This window comes from Geospiza fortis, unplaced genomic scaffold, assembly GCF_000277835.1.
Source record: "Geospiza fortis unplaced genomic scaffold, GeoFor_1.0 scaffold11, whole genome shotgun sequence".
Lineage (NCBI taxonomy): Eukaryota > Metazoa > Chordata > Aves > Passeriformes > Thraupidae > Geospiza > Geospiza fortis.
The window spans coordinates 3709061-3730427 of record NW_005054304.1 but is presented as its reverse complement, the minus strand read 5'-3'; the positions used below and the strand labels follow the sequence as shown (position 1 = coordinate 3730427).

The 21367-nt window shown below is 37.5% G+C and overlaps 2 protein-coding genes across 5 annotated transcripts in view; one reads left to right on the top strand and one right to left on the bottom strand.

The window, feature by feature from the left end:
* The window catches only part of ANAPC10 (anaphase promoting complex subunit 10), a 141389-nt gene that overhangs the window by 5023 nt on the left and 114999 nt on the right, over window positions 1–21367 (bottom strand). Inside the window, exon 6 of one of the 3 annotated variants that reach the window (XM_031066411.1) lies at window positions 5639–5717. The exons of the other annotated variants lie outside the window; for them this stretch is intronic. The gene's annotated coding sequence lies outside the window, so the exon portion shown is untranslated. Of the gene's footprint in view, window positions 1–5638; window positions 5718–21367 lie in introns of those variants that run through there. 3 annotated transcript variants of the gene reach the window in all.
* HHIP (hedgehog interacting protein) overlaps window positions 1–21367 on the top strand; it is a 67890-nt gene that overhangs the window by 16360 nt on the left and 30163 nt on the right. The gene's annotated exons all lie outside the window — the stretch shown is intronic.

The following is a 21367-nucleotide window of genomic DNA, read 5'->3' as shown; positions in this document are numbered from 1 at the left end:
TAAACAGTAACAAAACAGACACAACAGTCTGCATGAGAATTCAGCCTTCTTCATGAAAAGGAAGACTTTTTTTCTTAATCAGTGATAAGTTCTTTGTAATTTTCGAGAGGGTGACGTTGCTATTGCGAGGACTTAATATACTTTAAGTGCGTTCAGACACTGTAAAATACTGCATTTTAACCAAAGATTGTATAATGACAGTGAAATATGCCTGGATTTCTCTGGATAAACCATTTGCAGATTTTGGTTCTCATCCTAAAAGGGACACAACAGGCCTTTGAAAGAGGTTTTATCTTAGGACCATATAGCTTTGTTAAAAATGAAGGTTTTTTACCTTCTAAAAAGCATGTGCCAAAAGCTCTTAGAGACCTCTATTTTTCTGTGAGAGCCTGCACTAGATAACCATACTCAAGCTAGCAATTGTGGAACAGTGCAGTGGCTCTCAGGTTGTAAGCTGACCAGATGAAGAATTGCCAGTTTATTCTGAGGAAATTTGAATCAACAAAACATAATCGTGTCTGTTGATTTTGGGTAGCGTGTCTCAGATTGGAGGAGCTGAGAGGGGAAAGAAGATAATACTTTATCATTTTACATGCACATGTGTAGATTTTAATGTTCTGTGTTTCCTTGAGAGGAATCCCATGGTGCCAATTAACCTAACTTATTCCAAAACAATTCTCTGTTTGGAAAGAATAATTTTCATTGTGGGTGTTCCATGAAATTGTATGCCTCATACCCTGTTATTACTGAGATGTGTGCAGTGCAATTGAGAATGCCAGTTTCTTTTCCATGCTCTGTATAGATTATAGCTGTATCCCACACACAGTGCTAGATAATCCCTACTTTAATTTTGTTATGTGTACAAATCCTTTTTGAACATTTAGCGGTTAAAAAAATGTAAAAATCCATCATCTTCTGAAACTACATTTGTTAAAACCAAAAGCTGAATTTAGAAGTGATCAAAACCAATGAATAACATGGCAATTATCTAATTAAAAGGAAATTATTGCTTTTGCTGAAATATAACAGGCAGATCATGATAGCCAACACAAAATGGCAAAGAAGGAATAAAGTTACGCAGAAAATTCCATGGTTTTTAGCCAACACAGTTTCAACCACATGTTTTTCTTTAATGGGAGGAGGTTTAACAGTCCACTTAGGCTCCGGGATTCATCATCCCTTTAAGCTCTTGGACACCCCAAAAACTGTAATGAGGTCCTAAGAATCCTTCGGGAATCCATGACACACTGGAGCTCTCAAAACCAGTCTGTGTCCTTGGGACTTCTCTGTGCTTTCCTGTCCATCAGAGCTAGGATTTCCTTTTGTTACATCCCTTGTACTGTGCCACATGGAAAAAGGGTCCTGTGTTTGTCTTGAAAGAGGTGAAAAATTGAGTAACACATTTACTTTCATAGTTAATACAGCCCAACTGCTATTCCTATATATATTTCCCCCAGATGCCACAGAACAATTTTCTTTTATATCCTCTTACACACATTTTCTCACAAGCTCTTAAGTCTTATTCCTTAGACAGGATCAGCAAGTTGGGTTGAGGGAGGAACACTTCTTCCAAGGAGCACTGGTATATTATCATGTTTTCCACCCATTTTATCCCCTCTGCAGTAAAAGTTGGACAAATGATCTGCCCCTAATTAATGGTTTATATATAATTTTAGCTTTAAAAAGCAGTCAGAACTAATTTTTCCCATTACCAAAAACATAAAAAGCTCCAAAAGATGAAACCGCTTAGTAGCTGACACTTATTTTTCTTCATTGTCAGTGTCTGCCTATATTCTCATATTGCTGGAATATTTAAAGAAATTATTCCATAAATCTCAATAAAGTAATATTCTCTCTTAGATTTAATTTGGAAAATGGAATATACAATCTGTGGGAGAGAGGTCTGCAAAATACTTTCAACCATTTGTTTTTAATTTACAGCAGATACTTTTTAAAACCTTGATCTGTCTTCACTGGCTTTGGACTGCAATCCCTACAGCTGAATTGCAACAACTTTAATTTATGTAATAATCATTATTTTTATGCTAACTGAATGCCTTGAAAAGGAATAAAAGAGGGAGTAAATCACGCAAAAACTTTCATATTTTTGGCATTCTTAAAAATTTGGTGAATCTCCCTCAGCTGGATTCTCAATCACTGTAACAGCCCAGAGACAACACACAAGTGGTAGTAGATACATGGATCTGAGTGAGCTGCAGAGTTTGAGAAGAGGTTTATTTAATATCAAACCACATAAGAAAAGTACTTACCTGAGTTCTTCCCTAAATAAAATATATATCATGACAAACTGGATGCTTAATTGTTAGTAATGAATGTAAAATGGTATTGTTCACCTCACAGAGGCCTGGTTGAAGACGTGCCCAAGCACTATTGACTATCAAGCAGCACACCATGTTTAGGGCTGTTAAAACCCTGAGCACTTCAAAGATCTCATCAAATCAAAAGAATCTCAGATCAGAAGAGAGGTGATGTGAAACTTCCATTGCTGCTGTTTTCCTTCCCCATAATGGCCTTACAAGATATGACAGGACAATATTATCAGGACAGGATTGCTCCAGTGACTTTTTGAGGGAAGGAGCAAGAAGTCACGGTGCTCTCATGTAACAAGCAGGTGTGTGCCTGGGTAAATAAGCCAGAAGATCAAATAAACCTTAACAAGCCACGTAGGAGATCACTCCAGTTTGCCCCTACAGTGACTTAGAGATCACAGCCCTGCCATACCCAGGGTAGTTCCAAACATCATGTCCAAAGGCTGAAGCAGCCGACAAATCCAAAAGTAGGGAATATTAGGGAACTACCTCACAGAAACCAGCCCCTGCGGGGTTTTACCCCTCTCCTGGTTCTCCCTCAGTGGGGAAAACCAAAACTATTCCACAGACAGGATCCATGTTTCTCCAAAGGCCTGTGGGGCTGGGAGGACCGCAGGTACAATTGGACCAAACCCTTTATTTACAAATGTTTGGTAAAGAAATGTGGAATGGATTACTTAATTTGAAAGTAATGTCATCCTTGAAGCAGAAGCATTGAAAACTGTGGTTCTTGTGTAGTTTAGTGAGTCAGCATTTTGTAACTTGCATCGTTTAACACTTCTTGTAGAGATACATTCTCCTTACAAATTATATTGCTCATTAAAAATTTTTGCTTTTAAAGTAGTTTATTAAACTTCTATGGTACAAATAAAAAAACAAAAGTAACATAGTTCTATACAATCCATATAATTCTCTGTTTTGTATAAAATGCATATACATTTAATCAATGTGTACATATTTTATTTTGCCATCTGCATAAATATTTCAACTTCCAGGAGTAAGTATCCTAAGGAAAAAAAGGTAGCAAATGACTAAGGGAAGTGAACTTAATTTGCTCCTTACTAACCTAGTAACTTCTGAAATCACTTTATGTGAATGGTCAAAAAAAACCCCAAACAGAATGCATGAAAGAAAATTACTTTCAATCTGAGCAGAACTAAAATTATTTCTAATAAGGCCTGATAATTCCTTTATTCAATAAAACAAAAATGTACCTTCAACAACCCGTGAATAATTTAGGTGAATTGAAACATCATGAACTACAATCCTTGGTACTGAATTTTATTCATTTGATTTCCTTAAGTGTTGTAGTTCATCAAGGTAGAAATTACAGATGATTTTATAGAAGTGAAGAGAATGTCTTAAGCATGTGTTATGTTCTAAATATGCAGCAAGGGGGAGGGTTTTGGGAAAAAAAAAGGGCTTCAGAACTGAAGCACTGGGTTTTAAAACTGTCTGCAATGTGCTGATTTGGTTAGCAAATGTGTATGGCCACTGAGCAGTAAGCAGTGATAAAGCAGAAAGTGCAGAGGCTATTGCTGTGCTATAGTATCACTCTGTCTCGAGTATTCAAAGGAGCTCCCAAGGCTGGACTGCACAAAACTTGCACTTCTTCCATTATGTTTCCTTGTTTTCTGTGTGAATTCTGCCCATTTACAAGGTAGAATAGTGTTTTCTTAATGCTGTCCTCAAGCACACAATTCTTCATTTGATCAAAATCTAGTGGAATTAGGATTTGTGTTCAACTGATTAAAGGTCTGGGTCCATGATACTTTGTTTCAGTTCTAGCTGTTTGAAACTTTATCGTCTTAATTTTGAGACTGAACATACACTGTGTTGTTCTAATTGCACTGGCTTTTTGCAAAGAACTTTGTACTGTATTCAGCCAAGTTAGGGTTTCCAAGATCATGGTCTTGGCTCAGGATAAATGGAGCCAATGAGCTAAACAAATTCCTGCTTTCTTGGTTCTTATAGTACGAGAAAAATGGAAAGAGCAGGATACTTTTACTGCTTTGTACAAGTGAAACAATCCTGGAAACTGCAAAAATGTAAGTTAGCTGTGTTTATGTCAGAAAGACACACTATTTTAGAAATTATTTTTAGCTTTCTTTCGAAATGTGAACCACAAATTATAACATTGATGAAGCAAACCTTTCTTGGAAAATTTAAGAAAAGTTTGATTTAAGGTAATCAGTTTGGGATTTAAAATAATAAAGAAATTGAGTCTAATACCAAATATTGTGTTCTCATAACATGTAATAGTAACAGCTCTGTGTTGAACAAGGATACACATGTCTATATTTGTTTCAACTTCTGTTATTAAGAATGCTTTTCTAATGAGATAGATTTTAAAACTGGGGTTGAAATAAATGAGTAATGGAAAAAAAAAAGAGAAGGGACTTCTAATCAGGAAAACAGTGTACATTCTTTCAAAGTCATGTTTATAAGTTCAGAGAAGCAGTGGATCTAGTTCAAAGACAAACCATATTTCAATCTGCTTTCCAGAACTACCATATAGTTCACTACTAAAGATTGTTTTCAGCTGAACCTTAGCACAACAACAACTGATTGCTTGAGATACATTACTGGGCATCATCATGGGCTTTCAGTTGTCAGGTATCACAATTTCTATGGAATACTGAGAGGGCAAATCTAGTCTTGATGCAGATCTTGAGCAAAATACATGAGTTGATTCAGGAAGTTAACATGGTTGAGCCACTAAATAAAAGCGACCATAATGTAATTAAGCTCAACATCCTCCCATGGGAACCTACCATAAGGTAATAATATTAAAGTACTTCTCAAAAAAGGAAGATTTTTATATTGAGGAAGTTAGAAATAGCCTGAAGGGGAAAGTTAGGAAATTAAAATCCATAGAAGCAGCATGGAGGTTCTTTAAAAGTAACTTATTAGATTCAGGGAAAATATGTATATACTGGAACAATCAGGAATCAAGAAGGTGAGAAATATCACAAGGTACAAGGGAATGTTCAGGCCCCCAAAAAATAATAATCCTATAATAAAATGGAAATCCAACTCAAGTGGCACTAATAGAGCAGAATATAAATTCAGAACACCAGAGTAAGGGTTATATCCTGCCATTGTTTCACTGACAGAGTAAGTAGGAGTTTCCCATAAATATTCATGGTAGAACAACATCCTGAGGTTTGAGAGGAAATTTAAAGGACAAATAGGGAAAAATACAGAGAATTTTTAAAGACATCGTAATAGAAGAACTTCCTCAAGCTAAGTGATGATCTTTGGCAGAGGCTGGTTAGGGGGACCAATGGAGTATAAAAGGAAAAAATACAACTTGATTTCTTTCCATAAGAGAAACTGAGAAAAGCACATCCTATAGTTGGTGTTTAACATCTGCTGCTTCTCCACCTGTAGGATGAGAAGGGGGGAAAAAAAAAGAGGGAGAAGAGAAATCATTGAAAGCACCAGCATAAATTACCCTGAATATAAGTACTCGAAAGCAACTGAAAATTAGAGTAGTGAAGGTAATGAAGCTGTGCTATTTGTTTTTACAAAATTTCATCTTTGAATCTGGCTTTTAAAGGGCTCTGAAGGTCATCCTGCAAATAACAGAGAAGGGAGAACAAAAAATCCTAGATGAAAAATTAGGAGAATTGTGAAATTAGGCCCAAAAAAGCATCTTGTTTAAATGTTGATTTCTTGCAACAAACAGAATGCTGTCAAAGAATCTGTAAGATAATGAAGAGAAAGTAATTTATATCTCTAGAAGTTTTTATTTGGTGTTTCTGAAGTGGTATGAGGGATTGCTGCTCTTGCAATAACAGCATGAGCTGTTGTGGTTCTGACTGCACTCAGGCAAGAACTGCACTATACCAATGCCTCTGGACATATCTCCAGTACACTTCTAAAGTAGGAGTGAAAAACAAATAGAAGAAATAAATAATCCATATCTTTAAAATAATTTTAAAATGTGTAATCTTGTATTGCTTCCAGAAAATCAGCTGTTACTTTGAAAAGTTCATAACTAAGTGTCTGAATTTGCTGGTGATAAAAGATTGAGTGTGTTGGAAGGAAGTCTAGAAAAATTTTTTTAAATATAAGTAATGAAATGGCACAGTAATTCAATATAACATAAAGAATCTTTCAACACACAAAGAGCTCTCTGACCTTATTCTGTTCTATTCTGGAAAAAATATAAGAAGTGTCAGTGACAACTCCAAAAATCTAACAAACTATAAAATGCAGTTATTGAGCGGTATCTAAAAGAGATATTTGGGTAATGAACACTGTCACTATTTAACTCAGCAGCATCCTTAGCAGTACAGCAAGATATAGTTGAACAAAATAGTATTGAAAAGGGTTTTGACAGCATCTAAAAATATATTTAATTTGGTAAAAACAAGATCTAACAGAAATAGGTGAAGTATTACATTTTAGAGAAGGCAATGTTGCCTTTTCATTCTGTTTTTTCTTTGATTAAAAAGTTTAACAAATTGAATTGTCATACTTGAAAGGAATGACATTTGAGCAACATAATCACTTGTCTGTTACATGCTGCTGCTTTGATGGTTTCGATTCAGCACCAATTAATGAAGTATTTGCCTGTAGCTTTTCTGCTGCTATAATTTATTATCCTATTGCTTACAAAAAACACAGCAGCCATGGAGCTTTCCTGGTAGGGAACTGGGCCTACTGTCAATAAAAATGGGTGCAGGTAGGACCTATGTCTGCTGATGTGGTAGCCTATAGAACAATCACCTTTAATCTTTGCTTCAGATTCCTTGTCCAGAAATAACATTGTGCTAGTGCTTGTTTTCTGTGTGGGACAAAACCAAGCATCTCAAAATTAGCTTCTGTGTGAAACTTGAGGTATGCTGCAAAGCTTGGTGACTTGATAACTCATTTAGGCTACCAGACTCACATGTACAGGCTGGTTTGTACCAGGGCTGGATGCAATAGAAAACATTTCCAACAGTAACTAGGAATTGTCAAGATGTGCTTCTGGGGAAGCTTATAAAATTACAAAATATTGGATGCAATATACAATAATACAATTAAATTCAGAGAGGCAGCTTCAAAGGCACATATAAAGTCAATGGTCCTTGCTCACAGAGACCTGCTGTGCCACTGCATGAAATTAAGTATTGTTTGGTAAAAGGGACTTATTGCTCTATATAGATCAAGAACATTATCCGGGATATGCAAATTGAAGATTGTAGTCTCTGTCATGAATCAAGTGCAGAATTCCTCTCCTGATCTTTATGAAGGTTGTTTGGAACCCTTCTCAAGTCAAGACTAGAAATTCTAGTAAAAACAGAAAAAGAAAAGGAGAAAAAATCCCTAACAATATAACAAGTAGCTTGATAGGTTAAATCTTTAGATTAGATGCCTGAACTGTTTGTTGTTTTGGGGTTTTTTTATGAATTAGGTTTTTCCAACAATACCTGCCACCACAGAAATGTTTTGCCAAAAACCCTAGACTAGCATAAGAGTCACAGACTCTTGCCAAGGACATTGGGGATGTCATTCTCTAATATCATTGTCACACCTAACTACCCCACTTGCAGAACAAGGTCCTGAAGCCTTCTATTCCCTGGGCTGAACAAGCCACACTCTGGTGGCCTCTCTGCAGAGGGCAAATGCTCCAGTCCCCAGCCCCCCTACACAGGACTCACTGTGGTGTAGTGACACCACTCTGGTGCTGAGGGGCTGCAGAACTCAGAGCTGCAGGTGCAGTGTCCTCTCTGCAGCCTCCTGAGTGCAGGGAGAAGGGAGGATGAGGGGTTTCTCTGCTGCCTGTGCTCTTGTTAAGCAGCCCAGCTTGCTGCTGGTTTTCTCTGCTGCCAGGGCTCTCTGCTGGCTCACGTTCAATTCGCTGTCTGCCGAGACCCCACACTCCCTTTCAGCAGAGCTGTCCCCAGCCAGTCAGTTCCCTGCCTGCATTGTTGCAAATGTAATGGGATTTGGAAAAGAAAAAGTCTGCAGGGATCTCTATCTGTAGCTCTGATTCATTCCTTCTGGCTGGGCTATCCAGTCAGAGGTAGTTCTTCCCCAGCACAACGAAGATCAAGATTCTAGTTTTTTCTGTTTAAAAACTAGAATCCAGAGATAGCTTCCCCAAGATATCTTTCTTATCCTCCACTCTCTCTTCCCACCATAAAACCCATCAAGCTGCTTTAAACACTGTAAAGTTTAGAACTTCATATCAGGCTGGCTCCACTCTGTCTTAAGAATTACTTTAATTCCTCAAACAGCAGTATTCAAATGAAATTTGCCAAGTGCATGGATGTGCATCAGAGTTCAGGAGTAACAGATGCTGTGATACTGCTGACTTAATGGCTGTGAACTGCAGATGTGCACAGAATAGTGTGAAAGAAGCCTCACCACTCACACTATTTCCACTGAAGACTGTCCTTTAGGGGGTTGATTTTCAGAACTCTTAATCACTGCTGTAACCAGATACTTAGACTCGAATATTTATTATATACGTAAGGCATTAAATACTTATTGTGATTTATAGCTTGGGTTAGGATGTTATTTTTAAATAAGCCATGTAAAGTACCTTCAGTCCTGTCCATTCACACACACGAGACAGACTCCAAAATCATGAAATTGGCTTAAAAGCCACGTGCTTAAAAAGTTCATTTGAAAACAGGGGGAGTGGAAATTCACTGCCTCCTTACTTTTTAGTTTGATTTGTGTTCTCAGACTTCTCCCTGCAATCAAGAAGTCTGAAGGTTTCAAATTAAAAAGCTGAAAACCTACTTGCAGTGCTTTATTCTACTAATTTCAGCTTTCAATACACCTCTTATACTTCACAAGGCTTGTAATTTAATTGCAAGTGGTGGCTACACGACATACTACGATGTGTGCACACAGCTATGTAGCTGAAAATTCCACAACATAATGAAATATTAGTTGTAATTAACAAGAGACTGGATTGCTGAGGTTCTGTGGCATGCCTGCAAATGTTTGAGCCCACATTCCTTCCATACAGTCAGCTCTGACGAGGCTCATAAGTCCCTCCTGCAGGGAGACTGTGGGAAGAGCCCATATGGGCAGGGAGCAGGGAAACCTGCTGGTGTTCTGGGGAATATCTGCTCTCTTTCAATCTTCAGAGCAGAAAGGGCAATTTTCATATTACACTTATTACATTTGGTGTGTCACTGGGAGATTTTCCTCTATCAGTTCCAAGAACAATTGCAAGGAAATATTTCTGAGTTTATGAATTTGTAGAGGAAGTGAATTTACCACTTTTAAATATGTTTAAGCAGTTACATTTTTATTCCTCAGATATAGCAAACTGTATATAGTCTGGCATTTTTTCAGAAGTTACTGTTCTTTTTCTCCTAAGGGAATATGGTTTCTGTAGCTTTAGTGAGGCTCTACTAATTATTACATACCTCATATTTCTAAAGAAGAAATTATGTTTATGCTAGCTATTTTTCTTTCAAGAATTGTTCCATTCAGTACTTAAGTATAGATTGCAAATGTGTGAATTTCCTATTCCTTTTTGAGGGGGAAGGGAGGGTAATAGAAAATGTTGGCATTAATGAAGGAATAATATATCAGGGTATTACAATATTCTGACAACTCTAGTAATTTTTTCTACTTTGAATTTGAATAACTGTCACATTTAGCTAATGTCCATTCAAATGCAAAAGAGTAAATAATGACATAATTTAAAACAGACGCCCAAGTCTTCCAACAACAACAACAAAATCAGGAATAATGAATAATATTTACTTAAATTTTAAGTTTATATTAAGTAATGCAATGGACTATTTGAAAAAGCTGTCAGGGGTCTTTGGATTAAATGGGTCCACATCATTTGTGTACTGCATATCTTTGAAAGATGACTTGAAAGATATAATCCCAGTCAATAATTCCATTACAAATTAACTCAACTGGCAGATATTTGTCTAAGGACAAGGATGCTGATGAGCCAGTCATGCTGAAGCAACAAAAAATGAGTCCATGACTCCTCTAAAACTTTAAGTTTGATTCCAAGGAGCCTTTGCAGACCAACTGTGATAAATGTGCATTTGTCACATGGAAGGGGAAATTGTTTTCTACATAAAACAATTATGATGACGGTATTTCTTTTAGGAGAGAGCCACACCAAAGAGCATGGTTCCTTCCTTCATGTGAGCCCTAAGACTCAGGACTGAAACTTTGGTTCTTACAGAAAATCACATTTTTGACAAATTGCTACTGCTGTACCCCTATCATTCCTAGACTGTTTGGGGTTTGGTTTTGTTTTGTTTCAAACAAGTTACAAAGATGGCTTAACTTCAGAGAGATTTTCTTAATGAAATCCATTCCACCCAGAAGGTGTTCTCGCTAACAAATGGGAAACATCACTAAATTTAACCTAAAGTCTGAGCATATGGAAAGCTACATAGATGATGTCAGACATTACAAATATTATTTGTACTTGCTAGTTTACTTCAAGGGAAATTATGAGAATGACATCATAATGATGACTGACTAATTTTTATTAGTGTTTTCTCTCTGAAACTCTACACTTAGAGTTATAAAGAAAAACAGCTTTTAAAATGCCGTATCTGTTATTCTTTTCTAACACTTAGTGATTTTCTTATTTATAAAAGATATTCATATTTTAAAATACCATAGATACTATCAGCTCTTATTCTACTCCTTTGACATGTCAAATATTTTTTGTCAAAAAGAAAAAAAAAATTATTTAATGCTCATAAAAGATAGGAAATGATCACATCTTCTTTTAAATTAATTGCCGCTTGGGTTGGCCTACGAACCTATAAACTCTGCTGGAAGACTTGTAGCTAATTTCTTTACAACAGCTTCTTACTCTGGGAATGAATTATGCTGATGAGGGGGTGAGGACCAGCTTAGGAACAGCGATATGTTCCTGCAGTCAGCAAAGACAAATCACAGGGTGCCACAACTCTGGAAACCTCCAAAATCCACAGAACCCGTAGAGCTGTATTTTACAGCAAGAACCCCAGTAATGCAGCGTTGCATAAGCACTTTTTGCAAAGGTCTGCTGAGTCATTTTGCTGAGGACCTGTTACAGGATCAGCTCCAGCTCTGCAGGGCTGCTCAGGCACTCTGTTATCTTCAGAGCCAGAGACAGCAGCAGCCAAGGACACCAATAAAACAGGGTCTCCCACAGCAAGGCAAGGAACATTCTTCAAGCCCAGACAAAGGGCATCCCTACAGGAATACTGTGAGAGTCATCAAGGGATGAGATACGATGATTCAAGTCAGCAGGGAATCCACAACTAAAACCTGGTGGGTGGCACAGCAAGCTGGAGAATTGTGGAGAATTCCCCTCCCTATTTTTAGGAACTTAGTATCACCAGACTGCATTCCTGGGCTCTTTCCTGAGGACAAGATTAGGCCACAACACCACAAATCTCCATGACCATATTAGTATCTTTCTCCAAATGCTCTTGCCCCATTCAGCACTGTGTTTATGGTTGACCTCAAAGGCAATGGTCTTATAAATGTGTTTATGGTTCAGCATGTTCATAGATGTTATACATATTAAGACCTTTGTTTATCTGTGAAGACTTGTTTTCATGAGAAATTAATATTTATGGTATCACAGTGCTTACATATTCAAGCTACTTTAAATGCTGTGCCCCAATGGAGCCATCATATTCATGAATTAATTTAATATGCAAAATTCAAGGATGAATTTAGCATCAATAATCCCTGCCAGATCTGCATATTTGGCTCTGACTTCTGGCATAAAGCGATGCATTGTCAGTCTCAGCTCCCACATGGATATATTTACGTTAGGTGTGCAAAGGCAAGGTTCACAATGTGACTCCCATTGCTGAGTTAAAGTCCCAGGGGTAAAGCTTTTGAGAAATTGCCCCCTCTTAGTCTTTTTCACCTTCTTGCCTTAGCAATGCTGAGTGAGTGTCTAAATGCTCTTATTTCATTCCAGTGCAAAGCAAATAAAGTTCAGCAAATAACTAAGGCTTGGTACTATCATACAGCATTACGGATTTTTACTCCCAGAAAATCCAGCAACATCTTCCATAAATGATGTGTATGTGAGTTCAAAGATATCCCAAAACAAGAGGTGTAGGTTGTATCAAAGGCATCATTCAGCTCAGCATAAAAGGAAAGTTAGTCCTGAGACTGATTTGCAGAGCAATTCTAAAGAGAGCTACACCACCATGTAATGGGCCTATGCTCCAAGGAATGCTCCCCTAACCAGCCCCATTTGCAAATGATTTTCAAGATAAAAATGAGCAAACGATCTGTAATAGATAATAAACAGCTAATCATTACATCACACATACCACATCAGTTAATACAGATGCATTTATTAAACCTCTTTTATATATGACTTAACGTTAAAGCATTCTATTTTATCAAGGATTCAAAGGGATTAGAGTTTAATTTGTTATTTTAGTATACTATACCTTTAAATTGTTGACATATAAGTTGTATAAATAGAAACACCATAAATCTCTTAAAAAATGTACCATAAATTTTTTATGTATGACCTTTAAGTAACAGCAGTCTGTTGCATAACTCTGCAGGGGAAGTCACATGGTGGAAACCTCATATTTCCTTAAATTTATGGTTGTTTCTTGGTGGTCTAAAAGACTTCTTTCTTTTTTTTTTTCTAAAGTTGTAATCTTAGTAAATTGTTTAATGTTTGGTCTAATGCAGGTCAGTGTAAGTTCTTATTTAGATTTATAATAGGAAATATATAATGTCAGATACCAATGAAGCCTGGCTAATAAAGTCAAGGATACCAGTGTTATGTTTCATTATAATGATGTGAAGATAATGCCTTTAGCGGCATAACCACCACGTTAGCTACAGACCATAAAATAATCTTTATTAAATCTCAGGGTAAGATTAATTAAGAGAAAATTCTCCACTTTTTCCCAGTAATTTTTTTTCCTCCTCCATCAGAAGCACTTTTGATTGATAAATCACCTCATCAACATTGTATCAGATCTCATTTACTGACACCAAAAATCAAGTAAACGCTGAAGTGGAGAGAATTGGCTGCTTCATGTTATCCTTTTTTGCACTAGAAAAAAAAAAACAGTGGAGTTTGGGCATGTGCCTAAATACTTGCTGAATTAGGGCCTTATGAAACAAAATTTTATATTAAGGTAATGATCATTGCTATTCCTTAGAGGAAATTTTACTCTTTCCAACTCCAAAAGAGTTTGGTTTACACTCAAAGCAGTGTTATCAGCATCAGTAGAAAGGGCTGCCTCAAGTTAAAACATGCAAGGGAATATAAGTTGCGTGAACAAGAAGAAATTATTAGTGGTTTTCCACCTCCACTGAAATCCTCAGAATCCAAAACAGGAATTTACACCACTTGGCAGAAAAAAAATTAAACCCCACTCAGAAATGTCAATATTTAAAATACGTAGTACAACCATAATTTAATGAGTTCTTTAAAAATACACAGGGCACATATGTGAAGTGCAGTTTTCAAAACCCTTTTCCCCAACAGTGGAATTGCATGTTGCAGGCATAACAACATTAGTTTATTCTTTACTATAAAATAAATCCTTCTAGATAGTCCAAAGACCATTTATTTAAGCCTTTTTGGGGGCTACAAAACCAAAGACATTTGATGAGAATTTCACCTACAAGGCCAAGGAAAACTGTACTTGTCTAAATGCTGGATGCAAGTGTATGTAGTGAATATGTGCATAACACATCAGCATAAATAGCTTGGAAAATCCAAGCCCTGCACAGCCATAAATCCTCCCCTGAGAGGCAGATGTGCAAGGCAGATGTGCATGTTCCACAGGAGATGCAAGTGAAAGCAGTGCTTTGTGTGTCCAGCCTGGCAAAGGATGAGGACAGGTTTAAACTGGATATGAGGAAGGAATTCTTGACTGTGAGGGTGAAAAGACACTGGCACAGGTTGCCCATCAATCAAAGACACCCAGTGGTGTGCCTTCACTGTTTTAGGAACGTTTGGTTCAATTGACTTTGATCATCCTCTTTAAAGGTCTCAGGTGCTATGCAAGTTCAATGCCTACTAAAAAAGAATTGAAAATAAAATAATGAAAATTCTTTTCTCCCTTTTTTACATTCAGACTTCTGGATAAGCACTAAAACAATTGATACATGTTAAATAAATATCTCCAGGAGTGTTTAAGAGTGAGAAATCAGATACGTTAAAAATCTGCTGAAAACCAGATTAGGACCAGGATGCAATAACAGCCATTTTACTGCTATCGTATGAGCATTGCTCAGTTAAGGAACAGGTAATTTGTAAAATGAGTGTCTTTGAGCCTGGAACACGGTTAATCCAGAACCTTGACAGACATGAAAGTCTAGCAAACCTTTTATTTTCTCAATAATTTTCTTCAAAAAGAGCATTTAGAGCCTGAACTTAGAGGAGGGATGAGAGTACTCAAGGCTAGTCTGGAGCAGAAGGGAAATGTGCACCAAAAAGAGAGGCTGGAACTTTTTCCTATCCATGCAAGGCATTCATTATCCTCACAAATAACAGAAAAATCAGCACTGCTGGGGCTTTCACAAGTAGATGAGGGTGTCAAGGGAGAGGCAAAAATCCATCCCGCAGGCAGCGAGTCTTAGGAACCTCAGAATGCTGGCAATGGCTTCGTTAGAAACCAGAGAGCCTTCCTATGCCAAGAACAGACACTAAAATCTCAGACAGTTAATGCCAGAACAGGATAGAGAGGAGTGAGAATATTCTGAGATTTTGAAAACATACTCTCACCAAGTGTGGACTGAAAGGTTCTCAGAAAGGGCCAAATGAAATATTTCATTCCAGTGTTGACATTCTTTTAACTAAAACTAATTTCTAAACTGAAAACAACTCACTGAAATAATCAAAATTCCCACTTTTACGCATATTAGAACTGGATGTTCCAAGAATTTCAGAACTATTTCAGTTTTTGCCCCCCAAGTACAACATGTGTGACAAGCAAACCTCCCTTTCCATGAGGGAAAGCGAGGGCTTGGACAAATCAGCATTTTCCAACACTGTCTTTACTGAGACAGCTTCCAGCCTTTTGTACTGAAGATATTTTTCATAGTAATTTACTGGTTGTCTTAGGACAAATGAGTTCTGAAGTTGTATGTCTGCATCAGCTATTGACACACACAAACATATTCCTCCAATTATTCCATATGCATGCAGTGCCTCACCCTATTTCATTTTTATAACTGAGCATGCTTAACACATTCCTTCTTTGCAATGTCCAAAACTATCTTCGCATTCTCAACAAGAAACATATTTCTCATTCACACATCTTGGGCCAAACCCAGATGGTATTAGTTTCCTACAAGGGTATTTCCTGTATGTCTGAATTGTCAACACGGCTGTGGATTGCCATCATTCTCCTCTTATATACAGATCCTAGTCATGGAGAGCAAACCGTATATCCTCCACCGCCCGGCTTTTTCCACTTGGCACATTTCATAAAAATATTCACATCTCTCTTCAAAATATTAATATTTTTTCTCACTATTTTAGTTGAGAGGTAAAGACAAGACCTGTATGAGGGATCCACAAAAAATGCTTGATTATTTTAGCTTCTTCTGGTGTTCACAAAATGTCTGTGGAAAAAATCTGGATATCTCTGGATTTATTTACTCCTCATTTTCAGGTAGCTGGCAAAATGCATATATTTCTTGAGACTTACTGAAAGATCTAAAATAATTTGATTGCTTAAGACAGTATTTAAAGCCAAGTTTAACTGCAGCAGTGTGGGTAAGTTGCTCACTGGCCTTTCTGCCCTTGGGCCTCTCAGCTCCTGGGGCACTGGGAGGTTGAAGGGATTGGCAAAAAACTGGGAAGAAAAATCCTTGGGCAGTATCAGAGAAGGAAAATGCATTTTTCTTCCCAGCTGCTATTCAGTACCTTTTCACAAATGTGAGGGTTCAATGCTTAAATGTGTTTCTGACCCAGGTACAAACATGATCCACGTGCATGATTTTTGTTGAAAAAAATGCAATCATAGCCTTTTTTGGATTATTTCTGGATGCATTTGTACCAGTACTACAAAAACTGCAGTCCTTATATGTCAAGGAGTTTGATTTTAGATAACAAATACAGTTCCAATGCTCACACTCACATGTGGAAGCTTAAAACTCAGTAGCAGATACTGGACATCTAAATGGGTTTTCTGTTTGCATTTGTGCCAATAAGACAAGACATTTCTGAATGGCTGAATGGCCAAAAAACATAGGCAAAAACAATTTCAATACTGGAGTAAGAAGACATATCAGAGTGGCCTAGCCTTCAGCCATAGTGCTGCTGTATGTCTGCTGGTAAAATCTTGAAGAACATTTATAGAGCTTCTAAATGCAAAGTCTGACTTTGCCTATTATGTTTAGCTCAACAATTACTGAGTAAACCAGCAACACATGCAACCAGCATTTGCTTTGAAGATATGACATGTTATTATCAAAAATATGCTGAATGCTGAATGCCAGATAGAGGCTGAAATATGCCTCTCCATGCATCCAGATTTCAGAGTCCAGAAGTTCTTTGGATATTAGAGAGCAGAATAGCATTTGCTTTATCTCTAGGATTTGCACACGCATTTTTTGGCAACTGAAAAATAGTGACACGTTCCCATCTTTCAGGCCTGCAGGCAAAGCCTCACGTTCTATGTGGGGTCTTTGCCCTCAGGAGAGAACCTCAGACAAGATCATAGGTGCAATATAAGCACAAATTGCAGTAAACCTTTTTTTATCCTTCCTGTCTCTCTCCTGTGTTCTTTATGCTACTTGAACTTCTATCCCTCAGATTGTCTCCCACTTCCCTACTAAAATCCATTCAGAGAATGCTATTTTCCCATTTCTTACAATAGGAAGAAAAGGAGATTTAAAATATCTTGCAGAAATCACTTTTAAGCCTTTCCTTAGTACCTTCAGAGCCTTAGTGACTAAAGCCAGAAATTTGCTTAAGAAATAACCTTCAATGGAGAAGATTACCTTTATATTTACAGCAAAGATGAGCAACATTTTGATAAGCCATGGAACTCACTCTTCTCTCAAAACAATGACAGAGCTCATAAAGGCCACAGTTTAATCCAGGTTATGTTGATTATCATGGTAATACTTGGCAAAGGAATAGAAACGGTGGGGACTGAATGAAGTTCCTCTAGCCCTTTAATTACCTCTGGCAAAAGGGATCCTGTTGAAGGGATGGTTTTTAAAATTCTTTTAACCATTTATTTTGCAAGATGCAGACTGCTAGCAACTTACTGAGCAATTTTAATATCCATTAGCATGCAGACAAGAGTAAGGACATGGGGACCAATCTAAGTGGAAATCTAAAGCTTTTTTCCTTCAAGCTGGCTGTGGTTTTCTGTGTTCTCTCCCAGCCCCACAATACTTAAGTACATAGCTCATGTGAATGTACCGTTCCTTTTGCAAGCAGAAAAAGCAAATACCTGCTCTAACAGATGACAGCTCAGCACTGGGAGCCAAAGGAGAAAGGCAGAATTGTTTGTAAGAGTAATGTCATCATGGCATATTCCCATTTGCATCCCTCTTTTTTGAAACGAGTTATTTTTAATGCCTACAATTAGACAGATCAACATTTCTGGTTTTAATTTAATGCAGAGAGTATGATAATTACTGTTACTCTGTTCTGAATTATATCCCTAAATTTCCATATAAAGTGGTCACGGTAAAACAGCATGAATTTGTTTTCGATTATCAGAGTATAGAATTTGTTGTAGGTTCATTCATTTTATATAAGCACTGTCAAATTTGCTCTGTGTCACTATACATCCTTTTTTTTCCCCCCTCTCTCAGCAGAAAAGTCTTATAGCTCATTTAAAGTGCTGTAGACTTTTTTGTGGACATTTATTAAAATTAGCAGCTGAAGAAGATCTTTGCATGTTAGTAGGATTTTTATTTTTCCATAGCATATTTTTATCCATAGGAAGGACAAAAATGACAGCAGTGATTGGCTGAAATGTCATGCCATAAAAAAGGCAACTTATGTATTGAATTGTAATTCTTAGAGTATTTTGACAACTCTCTGCCATTAATCTGCATTTTAAACAAAATGAAAAATTGTATTAACATCCTACTGAAAAATAAAGATAAGTTTTATATACATAGTGAGGGAAGGAGAGCACGAGAAAACCAGAACAGATGGCTGAAAGGATCATAGTCAAATTAGAGCATTGGTAGAAGAGCAAGTCACTATGAAGATTAATTTGTATTGTTTGTGTGTTTACAGAAAAATAAAGTCAGATAGCATCAAAATAGGGTGTAAGTTTTAAAAAGTCATTCTTGATTGGAAACGGCAAAGCCCCAGTTCTGGTGACTGGGAAAAAGGATTATTGGTGTCTTGTCATCATGTCATGTATTTGTGAATGTTAATGGAACATAGTCTGTTCTCCGTGGGGCATCATCTGAGCCAATTTCATTGGACTGCCCACTGAAAGAGAGTTGTAAAATTTGCCTTTATCACAGAAGTGGTGTGGAAAGGTGGGTAAAGCTTCAGAGCAACAGAAAGGAGGAGGAAAAAATACAAAGGTCATCAGGTCTATTCTCCCCTATTAATGAAGGATTTTCATGGTCAGTAAATTTCTGAGCACTTACTGCATTCTCATTCACTGGAAGGAAGCTTTCTCTGCTTTCCTGGAAGGCCAATTCTGCAGCACAATAGACCTCAAACCAATGCAGCAGAAAACCTGTCAGGGAAAGACAGTCTGCTGTGGAAGAATGCTGAAGAGGAAAAGTGTAGGAGAGCAGATATGCCAAATAAATAAATAAAAGAGCAGAAAGTGGAGGCATGCCAGGGAACCGAGAAGGAGCATACTTATTTTTTACCTTCCCATAGTGGCCTCCGCTGGTGAACCACTCACTGAGTTGCTGGTGGAATGTAAAGCTTCCTTGAAAATAAATCCAGCTGGGGACAGAGGTGGAATCACCACCTGTGTTCCCAGAGGACAAATGCTGCTTACAGCTCAAGAGGCCTCTGTGGTGCAGGAAAGTGTGTAATTCACACCTTCCTGAGCCAGCTTTACTGAATGCAATAATCATCTGGTCTTTATTTGAATCTCCCTCTTCCGGGACTGATTTCCACTGTCTTCTGTTATTCCAATTCTCCTAAAGCAGTGCAGTACATAAAGTTTCTCAGTCCAGATGCAGACCTCACATGGGCTCATGGCCACCTCCTTGCAAGCACACTCGCAGCCCTGTGTCACTCTGCCCAAAACCTCTCAATTATTGGCTGGCTCTGGGCAGTCTCAAAGCTTTCAGCTGCTCCCAACCAATAACTGGGAGAGTTGGGAAAGCAGGATTCCTGTTGTACCAGAAGAGTGTGAAGGAGGCAAGCTGTGGGTTTGTGTTGGGTTGGCATCCGCATTTATAAGTTTCATGTACTTTCTTTAGGAGGACGGGAAGAAAGAATTGTATTATCAGGGGACGAGGATTGTCATTTGGATTAAACTAAAGACTTGCCCAGCAGAACAGCAAAATCTGGAGTTGAGGAATTAAAAAAATAAGTACAGAGGACTAGCACTAGAAGTGAAAGGTCCTGCATTTAGTGACTGGTATCTTCAAAGGACTGTGAAGGTAAGGAAAAGAAAAAAATTATCCCACCCATGTCAAAATTTTGTCTTTGCTGCAACAGAAGTAAGAAGAAAAAAAGAATTAGGCTTTAAGTTCTAGTGCTGTCAAACATCAGAACAGAAAAGTTTGTGATGGATGCACTTTGGCCATTTTCAGCTAAAACCTGCCCTGCACCTAACTGAATAAAAAGCATCTCTAACTTCAGTAGGTTTTGTGCTTAAATTCCAAACCAGAGTACAGTCCTTTAAGTATTTCTCATGTATAAATTTAATTGTAACACGTTCCTGTACCTAAAGTTATTTTAAAGTCAAGTATTTAAATAGTGCATTTGTTGAAATCAGTAAAAAATAATGAAAATGTTTTTTAAAAAATCCTTAGATAACTGCAAAGCCCTTTATAAACAAGGAAAAAAAGCAAAGCTCTGCAACACAAGAGGAAAAAGGAAATGCTTTGGAGATAGGGTCTAGTATGTAGCCCTTACTGAGCCATGACATCAGTGTAATTATTTTCCCCTAAGGTAAATGTCTTATGTTACAAATCCTTCCCTTGCCAGAGGCCTCAGGCCCCACAGATAGCAAAGCACTGGAGTCCTCAACACCCAAGAGGTCTCACAGAGCTCTGCTCCTGCAGCCCAGACAACTTCTGCTCCTTTCATTGCGTGTTTGCTGGATTTCCACCAGGCAGGGGCAATTCCCTCTTGTGAAGCTCAGAGTAGGTGGTGCAGCTTGAAGGGCAGAGAGTACCCCTAGCAGCAGACCTTGGCAGGCTTCTGCTTCTGCTGGAGTCACATTTCTGTCCGGTGCTGGGGCCAAATTTCCAAAACATGGCAATTAAGCAAACACTTCCCACTGAGAAGAATACCTGACACTGATCTTCAGCCCTCCTGCATCTGGTTCTGAAGAGTTCAGATGGTGCTGCCTGATAAGAGGTTTTACCCTTCACCCATGGTTTTTTACAAACAAAACTCCTTAAGATCAAACACTTGGTAAGGCATATTGGTTATGCTATTTATTACGTAGGAAATAAACTAAATTAAAGGTGATTATATTACTTCAAGAACTTACCCAGCATTTCTGCTATAAGAATAGATGAAAAAAAAGAGATAAAAATATTAGAGTTAAAATATTGGGTGTTGAATTTGCACATTTTAAGCACAACCCCTTTTTACAAAGGTTGTTACTCCATTCTAACGTAAGAGTGAGTTTGTCCAGACAAAAATTCAAGTATATATATCATTGTATACCATATATTTATATATACCCATCACATTAGTACTGTTAAGTATAAATACCATTATTTTATAAGTATTATATAAAGAGTGCATTTCAAAATCAATTTTAAAGGAAAACTTGGAATATGCTACCTACATTGTTTACTATTAAGCCACACAGAGTAATGGAAATAAATGGTCACGTCTGGTTTTGCTTACTAGCGTTAATTACTACTAAGGATACGTAATTAAGGGTCATACTAACAATATAATCTATTTTAAATTAAATAAT